This window comes from Ranitomeya variabilis, chromosome 4 (genome assembly GCF_051348905.1).
Source record: "Ranitomeya variabilis isolate aRanVar5 chromosome 4, aRanVar5.hap1, whole genome shotgun sequence".
Taxonomy (NCBI): Eukaryota; Metazoa; Chordata; class Amphibia; order Anura; family Dendrobatidae; genus Ranitomeya; species Ranitomeya variabilis.
This window is the reverse complement of record NC_135235.1, coordinates 126,003,390-126,017,468: the sequence shown is the minus strand read 5'-3', so window position 1 is coordinate 126,017,468 and position 14,079 is coordinate 126,003,390. Positions and strand designations below refer to the sequence as shown.

At 44.0% G+C, this 14,079-nt stretch overlaps 1 protein-coding gene across 24 annotated transcripts in view; it reads right to left on the bottom strand.

The window, feature by feature from the left end:
• Positions 1-14,079, bottom strand: part of LOC143770030 (calcium/calmodulin-dependent protein kinase type II subunit gamma) — a 283,897-nt gene that overhangs the window by 97,550 nt on the left and 172,268 nt on the right. The gene's annotated exons all lie outside the window — the stretch shown is intronic.

Below are 14,079 nucleotides of genomic sequence, written 5' to 3'. Positions count from 1 at the left end.
AGCCGGCTAACAATTAGACGTTATTATTAAAGATCCAACTACGCTATGGAACCATATGTATGGCTCAACAGAGGATCTTGGAAAAAGGACTCGTATACTGAATGGCTGTGCAAATTAAAATAACCAAGTAGGCAACGTAGAAATATGCATGTTGTTCAAAATTGTCACAATCATTTAATAGCTCTACAAGAGTGTCCCAAACCCCAGTCCTCACCGCCCCCCAACCAGGGCCGTATTAGCCACTAGGCACTGGAGGGCGGGTGCCTAGGACGGCAGGTTGAGGGGACGGCACTATAGAGAAAGGAAAAAAATTTTAAGGGGGAGGGGAAAGTTGATATGCGAGCTGGGCAGAGGACCACTAATCAGCTCCCTACCTAAAGAAAAGAAAATACATTGCAATGGTGCAGGATCTGAGATGACGTGACTCGAGAGGGCAGAGCCACAGTTTTACCGGGAAACGCTGGAGGAGATGGGGAAACTTGTGAGAGGTAATGAGGGAACAGGGGTACATGGGGAGTTCAAGGTGTATGTGATAGAGGGATGCAGGCTGTGTGGGCTATGGGGGTGTAGACTGGTAGAGGGATGTGTGGTCGACCAGGCTGTGGGATATAGAGTAGTCCAGACTGACAGAGGAGTGCGGAGTTGTGAGATAGAAGGTGCAAGGGGGTGCAGGGTGCGTGAGATAGAGGGATGGAAGTGCGTGAGATATAGGAATGCAAGGGCGTACACGGTGTGTGAGATAGAGGGGTGCGGGGTGCATGAGCATGAAATAGAGGGGTGCAGAGAGTGGTGGTGGGGGCACAGGCTGTGAGATATAGGGGTGCAGGGTGTGTAAGTTAGTGAGATACAGGGGTGCGGACAGAGTGGGGTGCGTGGGGTTATAGGCCGTGAGATATGGCGGTGCAGGGTGTGTGAGACAGAGGGGTGCAGGCTGTGTGTGATAGAGCATCACAACGGAGGTGAAGACGAAGGAGAAGGTAAGTGCTCCATAGTGCAGCTTAAAATGCAAGGTACTTTTACCGTGGGAGGGGGAATAGGGACGTTCAATCAGTAATACAAAGTAAGAGCACAGTATGCAGGTTTGGTTGGACTGGCCCATGGCGGAACAGGTGAATTCCCAGGCGGGCCCCCTACCCCCTTATATGGGCAGTAGTCAGCACAATACACCTGTTGCACAATGTACAGATAGAAGCAGCATCTCATCATTCATTTCACAAATCAACCAATGTAGTATTATATACATTTTTGAATTAGAGTAATATAGTATTTGCATGCAGCAGAGTCAATTTTACTGGTGGACCCTTGGCATCCCAGTCCAACATTGACAGTATGGGAGGCAGTATGCAAAAGTTAGGACAGTGTGAGGACACAGTAAGGAGGACGCAGTATATGAGGAACAGCATAATGGCTCATTATGGAGGCTGTATGGTGTGAAACGGGGGCTCTGTATGGAGAAAGCGCTGCATGAGGAGGGGCACTGAAGATGTGGACTGTGGAGGCAAGAGTTCATATCGCAGGTACATTGTGTAGTTTGGATTGCACATACTTGGTAAGGAGAGATGGTTTGACGGATATTGTTCATGAGAAAAGCCAGTGTGGCGGCCATTGTTATTGCGGGAGGGATGGTGGTTATAGTATATAAGGGGGACAGTGTGGAGGCTATGTATCATAAGGGGGACAGTGTGGAACAAATTCGGTACTCATTCAGGTGCACAGAATAAGGCTTATTAGTGCACAGCATGTGTGCATATTGTATATTTAGGCGTAATTATAATGATGTTGTTATTTTTAAAGGGCAATGAGTTGAAATATGCTGTAGGAGACCAGAGAAGAGCTGTGGATGTTCAAAGTCACCATGGCGTCTGAACTCTGGACCAGATGAGGAAGAATGGGATGAGAACATTTCCAGAGAAGATGTGAACCAATAAGGTACTTGGATCTAAGGAGGCATTGATAGTAAACAATTGCCACATTTAAACGACTGCCGACTGGTTATACACTGCTCAAAAAAATAAAGGGAACAATTAAACAGAATATAACTCCAAGTAAATCAAACTTCTGTGAAATCAAACTGTCCGCTTAGGAAGCAACACTGACAATCAATTTCACATGTTGTTGTGCAAACGGAATAGACAACAGATGGAAATTATTGGCAATTATCAAGACACACAATAAAGGAGCGGTTCTGCAGGTGGGGACCACAGACCACATGTCAGTACCAATGCTTTCTGGCTGATGTTTTGGTCACTGGATGCCACACATTACTGAGCATCATTTCCTTGTCTTGAGGCATTTCCACTGAAGTTGGATCAGCCTGTAACTTCATTTTCCACTTTGATTTTGAGCATCATTCCAACTCCAGACCTCCGTGGGATATTAGTTGTGATTTAAGTTGATAATTTTTAGGTTTTATTGTTCTCAACAAATTCCACTATGTAATGAATAAAGATTTACAACTGGAATATATCATTCAGTGATATCTAGGATGTGGGATTTTAGTGTCCCCTTTATTTTTTTGAGCAGTGTATGAAGCCAATCGACAGTCATTTAATAGCCTGTGACTGCAGACTTCTGAATCTCCACATCATGTGCAAGGGGCGTTGTCCGGATTCTCCGGCACCGGCGGTGGGAGCAGGCCGTCATGTGACCACGGGTAAACGATATGCAACTTCTGGCCACCTTCTGACTAAATGTGCACTGCCTCACTCAGTTCACTTGTATGGCATGACAAACCTAGACAACTCCTGTTGTAGCAGTGAAAAATATGGATAGAATCTGCACGTTACACTGACGGCATAATGAGGCCTTTGTCCGACTTACCAATAGGGGGCGTCACCACTTGGCTACTTTCACACTAGCGTCGGTACGGGTCCGTCACTAAGCGTCGGGCCGACGTACCGACGCACGTTGTGAAATTTGTGCACGACGTGGGCAGCGGATGCAGTTTTTCAACGCATCCGCTGCCCATTCTGAAGTCCGGTGAGGAGGGGGTGGAGTTCCGGTAGAAAATGGCGGACGCGACGTACAAAAAAACGTCCCCTTGAACGACGAATCCCTTACACGACAGGCGCGACGTGTGGCCATCCGTCGCTAATACAAGTCTATGGGCAAAAAAAACCATCCTGCGGGCACATTTGCAGGATCCGTTTTTTGCCCCAAACGACTTATTGCGGCGGATTACAAAAAACGCTAGTGTGAAAGTAGCCTTAGACAGTGTGAATGTCAAATATGCCCTACTCCAACAAATCATGTTAGCAGGGTTTCCTTAGTATTGCACGGATAATATGATTGTCATTAAGAAAATACCAGCTTCTCTCACCTGTGCAATACTAAGGAAATCTGAAAACATGATCCGATGGGGAGGCCATAAGAACAGGAGTTTAGAAAACACTGGTTTACAATGAATGTTGTGTCACGTCCACTGACCCTGCACAATGGCACAATGAGGCTTATATGTACCCAATTATCACCCCTGTAATACACAATGCAATGCTGGCTGCAAGGAATCATTCCCAAAGGCCTATGGTGCATTTACCCTGGCTGATCGCGGACCTTTAATAGCCTATTTACGCAGGTCGACTGCACGTCTATCTATGCAAATAGAATATCAATGTTCTCGGCTGCGCGTATGGACGATTTACTGCCAAGAATGATGAATTTGAAGCAAACTTAAAAAATAATTTCACCTGACAAGCGAGTGTTTTGCTCATTTCCTGGGTGATTGGCTGTCTGTATATAGGCTCATAATTGGGAAATGAGGATTTCCAGGAAATCTCTTATTAGCTAGTGTAAATGGGACTTCTCTCAACTATGTCAAACAAGACTTACATTCCTATTGTGAGCAGGTGTGTGGGATGCAGTGACAGACAGGAGGCAGAGCAAGGGTTAACAAGTTTAATAACGGGAATACTCCACACAGGGAGGTAAAGGGTTAAACAGGGGATTAAACAGTTCAAATGGCACAGGATATATTGTGAGTTGAGGAACAATGTTTCAGATGGCAGTTCTGATGAAAGTCAGTGGTCCCTAAGTCCATGAAGTGAATAGTGCTGACACGCCTAGCGTGGTGTCTTTCCCAATGGGGTCCTGTGGGCAACAATGCCCCGTCTTCTGGCGGCAGCGGTCGGTCTCAGGTACCTTCCGCTGAGCCTGGTCCATATGCTACAGTGGCTGACAAGGGTGCGGGCCACGGTAATGTATGAGCCCAACATGGCTCAGCAAATATAAACTGGCAAAATTCAGATCACAAGTGTCAGTCCCGTACCCGCTGCCTTTAATTTGGCACGTGCGCTGTACTCACAGGCCCAAAGAGTTTGGCACCTTGTTCTCTGTAGTCAGCGGCACACTGCACCTCTCACTGTAGTCACCGGGCACACACTGCACGTTCCTCTCCCTCTCTGGTCCCAACTGCTGGCGGCGGGAGACGGCGGACGTTGGCCTGCATTATGCTGATGCTCCCAGGATGGAGCACTCCTCTCTCCCTGACTGATGCTGAACACGCGGCTTCCCTGAGCGCAGCAGTCCCTTTCTCTCGATTCCTGCAGCATGCAAGGCTTCACTTCCGGCAGCGGTCCCTCTGGAGATGGTGGGGCCCTGTTGCAGCACCGGTACTCAGTGAGGAGGGGAAACGGAACTTGCCGGCCGCCTGACTGAGCGCTGCCCTCTGTTTGCGCCAAACTCCCCTGCTGCGCGTGCGCTTTATCCTTTTATCCCTCCCGCCCTCCTCGGTCAGGAGGAAGGTCCGCCTTACTAAAGCTTCCCCGAGGCAACAGGTGGAAGGTCCACCTTGCTAAAACTTCCTCCAGGCAACAGGGGATGCAGCCTCGATAGTTCTGGCATCGACAAGCAGGTACCGGCGGTCCGGTCGTCCCCCTTACACTATTTTAATCCTTAACGCAGCAGTAAAAATGTGCGTTTTGGGATGGGATGGTGTACACCACTCACCACAATGCTGTGTGGCTCACGGACCCTCGGCTGGGCAATGGAGGCGGACACTGTAGCGCTATCTGTCCAAAATATTTTCCAATAGAGTTCTTTCAAATGCACCTTACTTTGGTTACAGAAGGGTATCTAGATAGTTGGTATAGCTACATGAATTTTTTTTTATTTATTCCAGTTCTAGAGTGTGGGGACCACTGTCCTCAAAATCCTAACCATTTGAAGAGTTTGTGAAAAGTTGACAATTTTTTTTTTGCCATATCCTAAGGCTAGACCAATAAGAAAAACCATATAATTATAACCACAAATTAAGTCCGTCTAAAGCAGCATATTACACAGTCTAGATCAGGGGTCTCAAACACGCGGCCCCTCCGGCTGCTTCATGCGGCCGGCAGGCACATACACCCCGTAACGATCGCGCTCGCTCCAGCAGCTGCCGACATCCATGCAGTAGTGCAGTGTATTGCCGCGCAGAGACCGGTTCAGAGCCATCTTGGTCCGACTGCACCCTGCTAGATAAAGTGCAAAAATAAACCACATATCAATGTATGCAAGGTATTAGTTTATATTGGGGCCTCAATACGTAAGCTGGCAACCCACGTCAAGGGTCCTTACATTTTGCCAGTCCTAACGCTAACCATTGAGTAAAAGCTCACAGACACAAAAAGAGGACTTAAGTCCTCCAAAAAATTGAAAAAAAAAATCACAGAGAAAAAAGCAGAGATGATTACCTGCTGAAGCCTCCAAACAAAAGCACTATTAGGGTGCAGCGTACCCGATAAATGATGGCAAAAACCAAGATGGCTCTGTAAACTGTAGGCCTCTATTCACACAGCATGCATTTTGTAGCACTGGGCGGCCCGCCTGTATGTGCGTTATTAATAGGCTGTAAGCCAGATGCTCTGCATTGCCTGTGTGAACAATGCCACATACAGACTATTATCGCTTATCTTTTTGTGCACTAATGCCAAACAGCCAACACTGGATTGAAAGTGGTTGTTTCATCGGTATTTTTTGCAACTGTGTTTTTGCAATCATTTATCGGGTCCGATGCGCCCCGATAGTGCATTTGTTTGGAGGCTTCAGCAGGTAATCATCTCTACAAGATTGGGACCAGCATGGGGCATTACTACAAGATGGGGACCAGCATGGGGCACATTACTACAACATAGGGACTAGCATGGGGCATTACTGCAAGATGGGGACAAGCATGGGGCACATTACTACAACATAGGGACCAGCATGGGGTATTACTCCAAGATGGGGACAAGCATGGGGCATTACTACAAGATGGGGACCAGCATGGGGCACATTACTACAACATAGGGACTAGCATGGGGCATATTACTACAAGAAAGTGACCAGTTCAAAAGGTGTATAGAGAAAAATATGGTATCACTAAAAATGTCATTTTGTCATGCAAATAATGCGGCCCCGAAACTAAATGTTTTTCCGTGTGCGGCCCATATACCCAGCCGAGTTTGAGACCCCTGGTCTAGATTGTACCTAGGTTCTGAGAAGTTATACAATAGCTCTGTTTAGTATCTTATGAAAGTGTGAGTGGCACCTACAGAACTGAAAGGCAATTATTTCTTAGATGACTGTGGAGTTGTGAGGCTATTACATGTAACGACTCCCCAGTGATGAGTATTATAGCTTTCTAGTTCTTAGAAGCTATTTAGCACGCTGTCCTTTATTGATGGTTGTCACCCAAAAGGTGTAATCAACAACTAGAGCAGCTAATAAGTTGTTAAAAAGAGATAATTACCTAGTTGAGAAGGCATCACCTACTTTGTCTAACATTCATTTTACAGAAATTGGATCAAATTGCCGTTAACTATACAGGAAGCAGTCACTGAAATAAAGGGGTTGTACCAAGTTTAGAAGTTATCCCCTACCCATACTGTAGGGAATAACTTACTGATTGCTGGGGGTCTGACCACTGGGACCAACCCAAAAACTGGGTTTCTAAAGAGCCCAGTGTGAATGGAGTGGGGGGGTCGATCATAGAATGGTAGAGTTGGAAGGGACCTCCTGGGTCTTGTGGTCCAAACCCCTGCTCAAAGCAGGATTCACTAAATCATCCCAGACAGATGTCTGTCCAGCCTCTGTTTGAAATCTAAGAATAAACGCGTGCACAGCCGTTAGAGAGGTGCCAGAGTAGGTTCCAATACCATGAATAATAGCAAAAAACTCGGCACTCAGACTTAACTTAATCAGATAAAGTGATTTAATGGTGTCCACGGTAAATAACAGAAGAAACGTTTCGGTCCTATAGCCGGACCTTCATGGATACCGCGTCCTCCACTGACCAGGACACGCAGGCTCTACACCACAGAAGGCAATACCACCGGACTTATCCCCCTGAGACACTGGCTGTGTCCACCTACAGTCATGGCCAAAAGTATTCACACCCCTGCAATTCTGTCAGATAATGCTCAGTTTCTTCCTGAAAATGACTGCAATCACAAATTCTTTGGTATTATCTTCATTTAATTTGTCTTAAATGAAAAGAGAATGAAGCAAAAAGCAAAACATTGATCATTTCACACAAAACTCCAAAAATGGGCCAGTCAAAAGTATTGGCACCCTCAGCCTAAAACTTGGTTGCACAACCTTTAGCCAAAATAACTGCGACCAACCGCTTCCGGTAACCATCAATGAGTTTCTTACAATGCTCTGCTGGAATTTTAGACCATTCTTCTTTGGCAAACTGCTCCAGGTCCCTGATATTTGAAGGGTGCCTTCTCCAAACTGCCATTTTTAGATCTCTCCACAGGTGTTCTATGGGATTCAGGTCTGGACTCATTGCTGGCCACCTTAGAAGTCTCCAGTGCTTTCTCTCAAACCATTTTCTAGTGCTTTTTGAAGTGGTCATTGTCCTGCTGGACCCATGACCTCTGAGGGAGACCCAGCTTTCTCACACTGGGCCCTACATTATGCTGCAAAATTTGTTGGTAGTCTTCAGACTTCATATGCCATGCACACGGTCAAGCAGTCCAGTGCCAGAGGCAGCAAAGCAACCCCAAAACATCAGGGAACCTCCGCCATGTTTGACTTTAGGGACCGTGTTCTTTTCTTTGAATGCCTCTTTTTTTCTCCTGTAAACTCTATGTTGATGCCTTTGGCCAAAAAGCTCTACTATTGTCTCATCTGACCAGAGAACATTCTTCCAAAACGTTTTAGGCTTTTTCAGGTAAGTTCTGGCAAACTCCAGCCTGGCTTTTTCATGTCTCAGGGTAAGAAGTGGGGCCTTCCTGGGTCTCCTACCATACAGTCCCTTTTCATAAGGTAAGGGTTGACACTGTTGTACCCTCGGACTGCAGGACAGCTTGAACTTGTTTGGTTTTTAGTCGAGGTTCTTTATCCAACATCCGCACAATCTTGCGTTGAAATCTCTTGTCAATTTTTATTTTCCGTCCACATCTAGGGAGGTTAGCCCCAGTGCCATGGGCTTTAAACTTCTTGATGACACTGCGCACGGTAGACACAGGAACATTCAGGTCTTTGGAGATGGAGTTGTAGCCTTGAGATTGCTCATGCTTCCTCACAATTTGGTTTCTCAAGTCCTCAGACAGTTCTTTGGTCTTCTTTCTTTTCTCCATACTCAATGTGGTACACACAAGGACACAGGACAGAGGCTGAGTCAACTTTAATCCATGTCAACTGGCTGCAAGTTAGATTTAGTTATTGCCAACACCTGTTAGGTGCCACAGGTAAGTTACAGGTGCTGTTAATTACACAAATTAGAGAAGCATCACATGATTTTTCAAACAGTGCCAATACTTTTGTCCACCCCCTTTTTTAGGTTTGGTGTGGAATTATATCCAATTTGGCTTTAGAACAATTATTTTTGTGTTTTTTTTTCATTTAAGACAAATTAAATGAAGATAATACCAGAAAATTTGTGTTTGCAATCATTTTCAGGAAGAAACTGAGTATTATCTGACAGAATTGCAGGGGTGTGAATACTTTTGGCCATGACTGTATATCTATGACCTTAATGAAAACTCAATCTTTCGGGTCCACTAACTTCTGTTCACGATCAAATATTGTGACTGATGAAGGTCCGGCTATAGGACCGAAACGTTTCTTCTGTTATTTACCGTGGACACCATTAAATCACTTTATCTGATTAAGTTAAGTCTGAGTGCCAAGTTTACAGCCTCTGTTTGAAGACTTCCATGGAAGGAGAAGTCACCACCTCTCGTGGCAGGCTGTTCCACTCATTGATCACCCTGTCAAAAAGTTTTTTTTCTAATATCTAATCTGTCTCCTCCCATTCAGTTTCATCCCATTGCTTCTAGTCTTTCATTGTGCAAATGAGAATAAAGATGATCCTTCTACAATGTGACAGCCCTTGAGATATTTGTAGACGGCTATTAAGTCTCCTCTCAGTCTTCTCTTTTGCAACCTAAACATTCCAAAATCCTCTAACAGTTCCTCAATGGACATGTTTGCAGACTGGTCACCATTCTGGTCGCTCTTCTCTGAACTTGCTCCAGTTTGTTGATGTCTTTTTTAAAATGTGGTGCCCAAAACTGGACACAGTATTCCAGATGAGGTCTGACCAAAGAGGAGTAGAGGGCAATAATGACTTCACATGATCTAGACTGTATGCTTCTGTTAATACATCCCAGATTTTTAATTTGCCTTTTTTGCTGCTGCATAACACTGTTGACTCATGTTCAGTTTATGATCTATTAGTATACCCAAGTCTTTTTCACATGTGATGTTGCTTAGCCCTATTCCTCCCATTCTGTGTATGCTTTTTTCATTTTTATTGCCCAGATGTAGTGCTTTGCATTATTCCCTGTTAAAAGCCATTCTGTTAGTTGCTGCCCACTGCTCCAGTTTATTTATATCTTTTTGAATTCTATCTCTTTCTCTTCTCTAGTATTAGCTATCCCTCCTAGCTTTGTGCCATCAGCAAATTTAATCAATGTACCCTCAATTATTTAATCTAAATCATTGATAAAGATGTTGAATAATACAGGGCCCAGGACAGAACCCTGTGGTACCCCACATTCTTCCAACTGGATGTGCAGCCATTTACGACCACTCTTTGGTTCTGATCACTAAGACAGTTATGAATCCACCTAACAGTTGCCATGTCCATTCCATGCTTAGTCATTTTTTCAATAAGGATGGTGTGAGATACTTTGTCAAATGCTTTTCTGAAGTCAGCATTTCCCAGATCCACCCAGTCAGTGATTCTGTCATAGAAGGAAATTAAGTTAGTCTGACATGACTTATTAGTTACAAACCCACGCTGACTCTGGTTAATCACTTCATTCTTATCCAAGTACTTACATACATGTTTAATAATTTGTTCAAAGATCTTTCATGCATACTGCTAACCCATTAATTCTCATGAGAGGGCCAAAGATAGATGAATAAAGCGTTAAAGCGTTCATCTGGTCTTGAACACTCCCATTAACAATGGCTGGCGTGGTGGTGTGCACAATGGACCACCACTCCAATCACAAACGGGATTTCAAAATTATGGCTATCAGGATTGTTGGGGTTACTAGCAGTAGGAATAAGGAATAACTTCCAAACTTGGTAAAACTCCTTTGAGGATATGCTATATAAATTATTGACACACTTATCCCATCTAAATATGGAAGTGGTTAGATGGTTTTTACACTTTTTAATTAAAAAAAAGTTAAATGTGGGAGTTAATTAATTGCAGTGTGCTGACGCATAGTGTATGTATAGCTGTCTGTATTGGCCACATAGTGTATTTGTGAACCTGTTAATTCTAAAATGTGTTCCCTTTTTCATTTTTTTCTCTCATTTTTTTGTAGTACATTTATCCTACTATCTGAAATTAGATGACGGGTCGACACTGTTGAGAGCTGTAGATTAGGTTATGTTCCCACATTGAGTAACACTGCACTTTTTCCATTGCATATTTGCATGGAGAAAATCTAGTGTGTTTAACCGTGCAAGAATAATTAATGTGCTTTCATGAAAGCTCATGCCCACTATGTGTTTAAAAAGTGGCAAAACTGGCAATTTTTTTAGTGCTTTTTTACCTCCTTTCAGCTTCTATGAAAGGAGCAGATTGCTATTAAAAGCAGCAAAAAAAAACAATGAAAAGGTTTTCCAGGTCCTGCTAGAATTTCACTTTTATTCCATATCAAATGTTAAAATATAATCCAGAATGGTGAGCTAGAAAAGTGACGCGTTTCCAACGTTCTTTGACAAAGAGCATTGGTTTACGTTCCAAATGCTTCGCTTTCTGTCTCACCATTCTGGATGATATTTTAACATTTGATATGGAATAAAAGTGATATTTTAACAGGAGCTGGAAAACCTTTTCCTCTCTTCTCTGGATAGGGAATCTACCTGCACAAAATGACTGTCCAAGCCAAGCACAGGTTCTCCGCTAAACAGTTCAGTGCACACTCCCACCAACCCCCACTCCCCATCTTCCTATAATGACAGCTCTAGCTTTTTAGTCAGAGAAAGGTGTAGATAAATGGAAAAAGTACATTTAAGTGGGTGAGGTATGTGCCTATGATTGGTTTGATCTATTATTTGACTAAATTAAAAAATATTCACCTATGGTAAGAAATACTTAAGTATAGACTCTTTAATTGCGCCACAATAAGTTATGAATAATTGTGTTCATAATCTATGTTGCATAGCTTCTTCTCAATGTGCTCAAGGGGCTTTAAAAATCTGTTACTACTAGTAATCATTGAGCACGCTTGGGTGTTATCCGATTATGTCGGGCGTGATCGATTAATATGTTCGAGTCCCTGCGGCTGCCACCTTTTGTGGATGTTCGACAGCCGCAACACATGTGGGGATTGCCCAACAAACAGAAACATGCAGCCGCCGGGACTCGAACATATGAGCATGCCGAAAATAACACGATATCCGAGCATGCTCGCTCATCACTACAGCTAGTACTATAGAGAAGGGCCAAGGCACTGGGGTTATTGCCACTCAGAACCGCCATAATGGATTCGAGTCGGATCAAGACCAAATGCAGAAAGCATATGTTTTCCCTATGGGGGTTTCTCCCAGCTCCCCTTGATCTTTACCACACTATAAAAATATTCTAATAGATCAACTGAATTCCTATGAAAATTAAATGAATTAAAGAGCCCAGATTTATGACTTTGTATGATTATTTTATGTTCAAAAGGAATCGGACTTTGGATTTTTGTGATTTCGAGATTAGCATGATGTAGGGGCATTTTCCTATAAATTCACAAATACCTCAATCCATTTGCCCATAATATACATATTGGGAAACGCTATAGTTAATAGCTCTACTGCTCAGAAGAAAGAAGATTGGAATGCAGTGCAGTTACATAATATGAAAAAGCACACTAGTTTATTTTTCTTTTAAATAAGAGATTCAAGCTGATTTGACGAAAAGAAAGTCAAGAGTTCATTTACCAATCCAAAAAACTAAATGAGTTTGTCATCTGAAATGCATTACTTGACCAACACAAAGCAAATTAATGCCATGATTGAAAATAGAGACCGCTTTGTAGCTTGTTATATTGCCAACTCAATCTGCTTAGGGCCAGTGAGAGTGGGACCTCTGTTGCCATGACAACAGTCAATACATTTTGAACTTAATAGCTGTTGTCGTAGCAACAAGCATCTCTTCAATTCTAGACCGCTGTATGATCCAAAATCATTCTACAGTGAAATCCAGTAGAGCTCTTCAATAGCCATGAGCGTGGGTCATTAAATTAGATACGCTTGCTTCCTCCAACATGATGTCTCATTGGCCATGTCTAAAGCCGTATCACTAAACCACAGGGAGAAGAACATGAGCCGGGAATTCTCATCTGCTGCTCCCGAATGAAGTTGTTTGCATGAACAATTGGTGGGTTGTAGGGCGCAGGTTCTTGCTTCTTAGTAAATGAAGCGGACTCTGCCATCTGTCCAAAAATTACCTGTTTCTAATGGAATCACAGAGTATCCCATTACAGAGCACAGAATCACCCGCACCTATAATGCACTTATCACCTCCCATCTGCATATATTCCTGACATCCAGCTATAAAAGGGGAAAAAAATGCAAAAATAGAATATTCCTACCGTGATTTAATGTGTACGTCTTTATTAGTGCTGGATAATAACAGGAATAAGGAATGAGGGTAGAAACAGACCAGCCAAGTATATGGTATGGGTGCGACACCACCATACATCGCCGTGATCTTTATCTTGCTTCTATAAGGTAATCAGACTTGAAGCTTGGTGTAACAAAGTCCCCAAAAGGCACACAATAGAGTAAATCTAGGTATGATCACCGGGGGTCCAACAGCTGGGATAATGAGAATGGGGGTTCTAAGTCCCCTTTGTGAATGCAGTGGTCATACACATGCAGGACCTCTGCTCCTTAGGCTACTTTCACACTTGTGTCGTTTGGCCTCCGTCGCAATGCGTCGTTTTGGGAAAAAAAAACGGATCCTGCAAATGTGCCCGCAGGATGCTTTTTTTCCCATAGACTTGTATTGCCGACAGATCGCGATGCATGGCCATACGTCGTGTTTTGGTGGACCGTCGTCACAAAAACGTTCAAGGGGACTTTTTTTGTACGTCGCATCCTGCATTTCCTCCCGCGCATGCCCGGCCGGAACTCCGCCCCCTCTTCCCCGGGACTTTAGAATGGGCAGCGGATGCGTTGAAAAACTGCATCTGCTGCCTACGTTGTGCCGAACTTTCACAACGTACGTCGGGTCGACGCTTAGCGACGGTCGCGTACCGACGCAAGTGTGTAAGAAGCCTTACTCTTCTGTGGGACTTCGCTGAGCCATCAATTCCCGGAGAAGTGAGTAGACAGACATGTCGCATGGTGCACAGTCACTGAATCTTGTGCAGAGGAAGGCCACGTTCACACGTTCAGTATTTGGTCAGTATTTCACATCAGTATCGGTAAGCCAAAACCAGGAGTGGGTGAGAAATGCAGAAGTGGTGACGTGTTTCTATTCTACTTTTCCTCAGATTGTTCCTCACCTGCTTTTGCCTTACAAATACTGATGTGAAAGTCCGACCAAATACTGATGGTGTGACCATGGCCTAAGGTTACGAACTGGAAAACTGCAGCATGCCACTTCTTTCAGCGTTTTTGCACCGTTTTTTCACCCATAGAAACCGTTAACTTCCC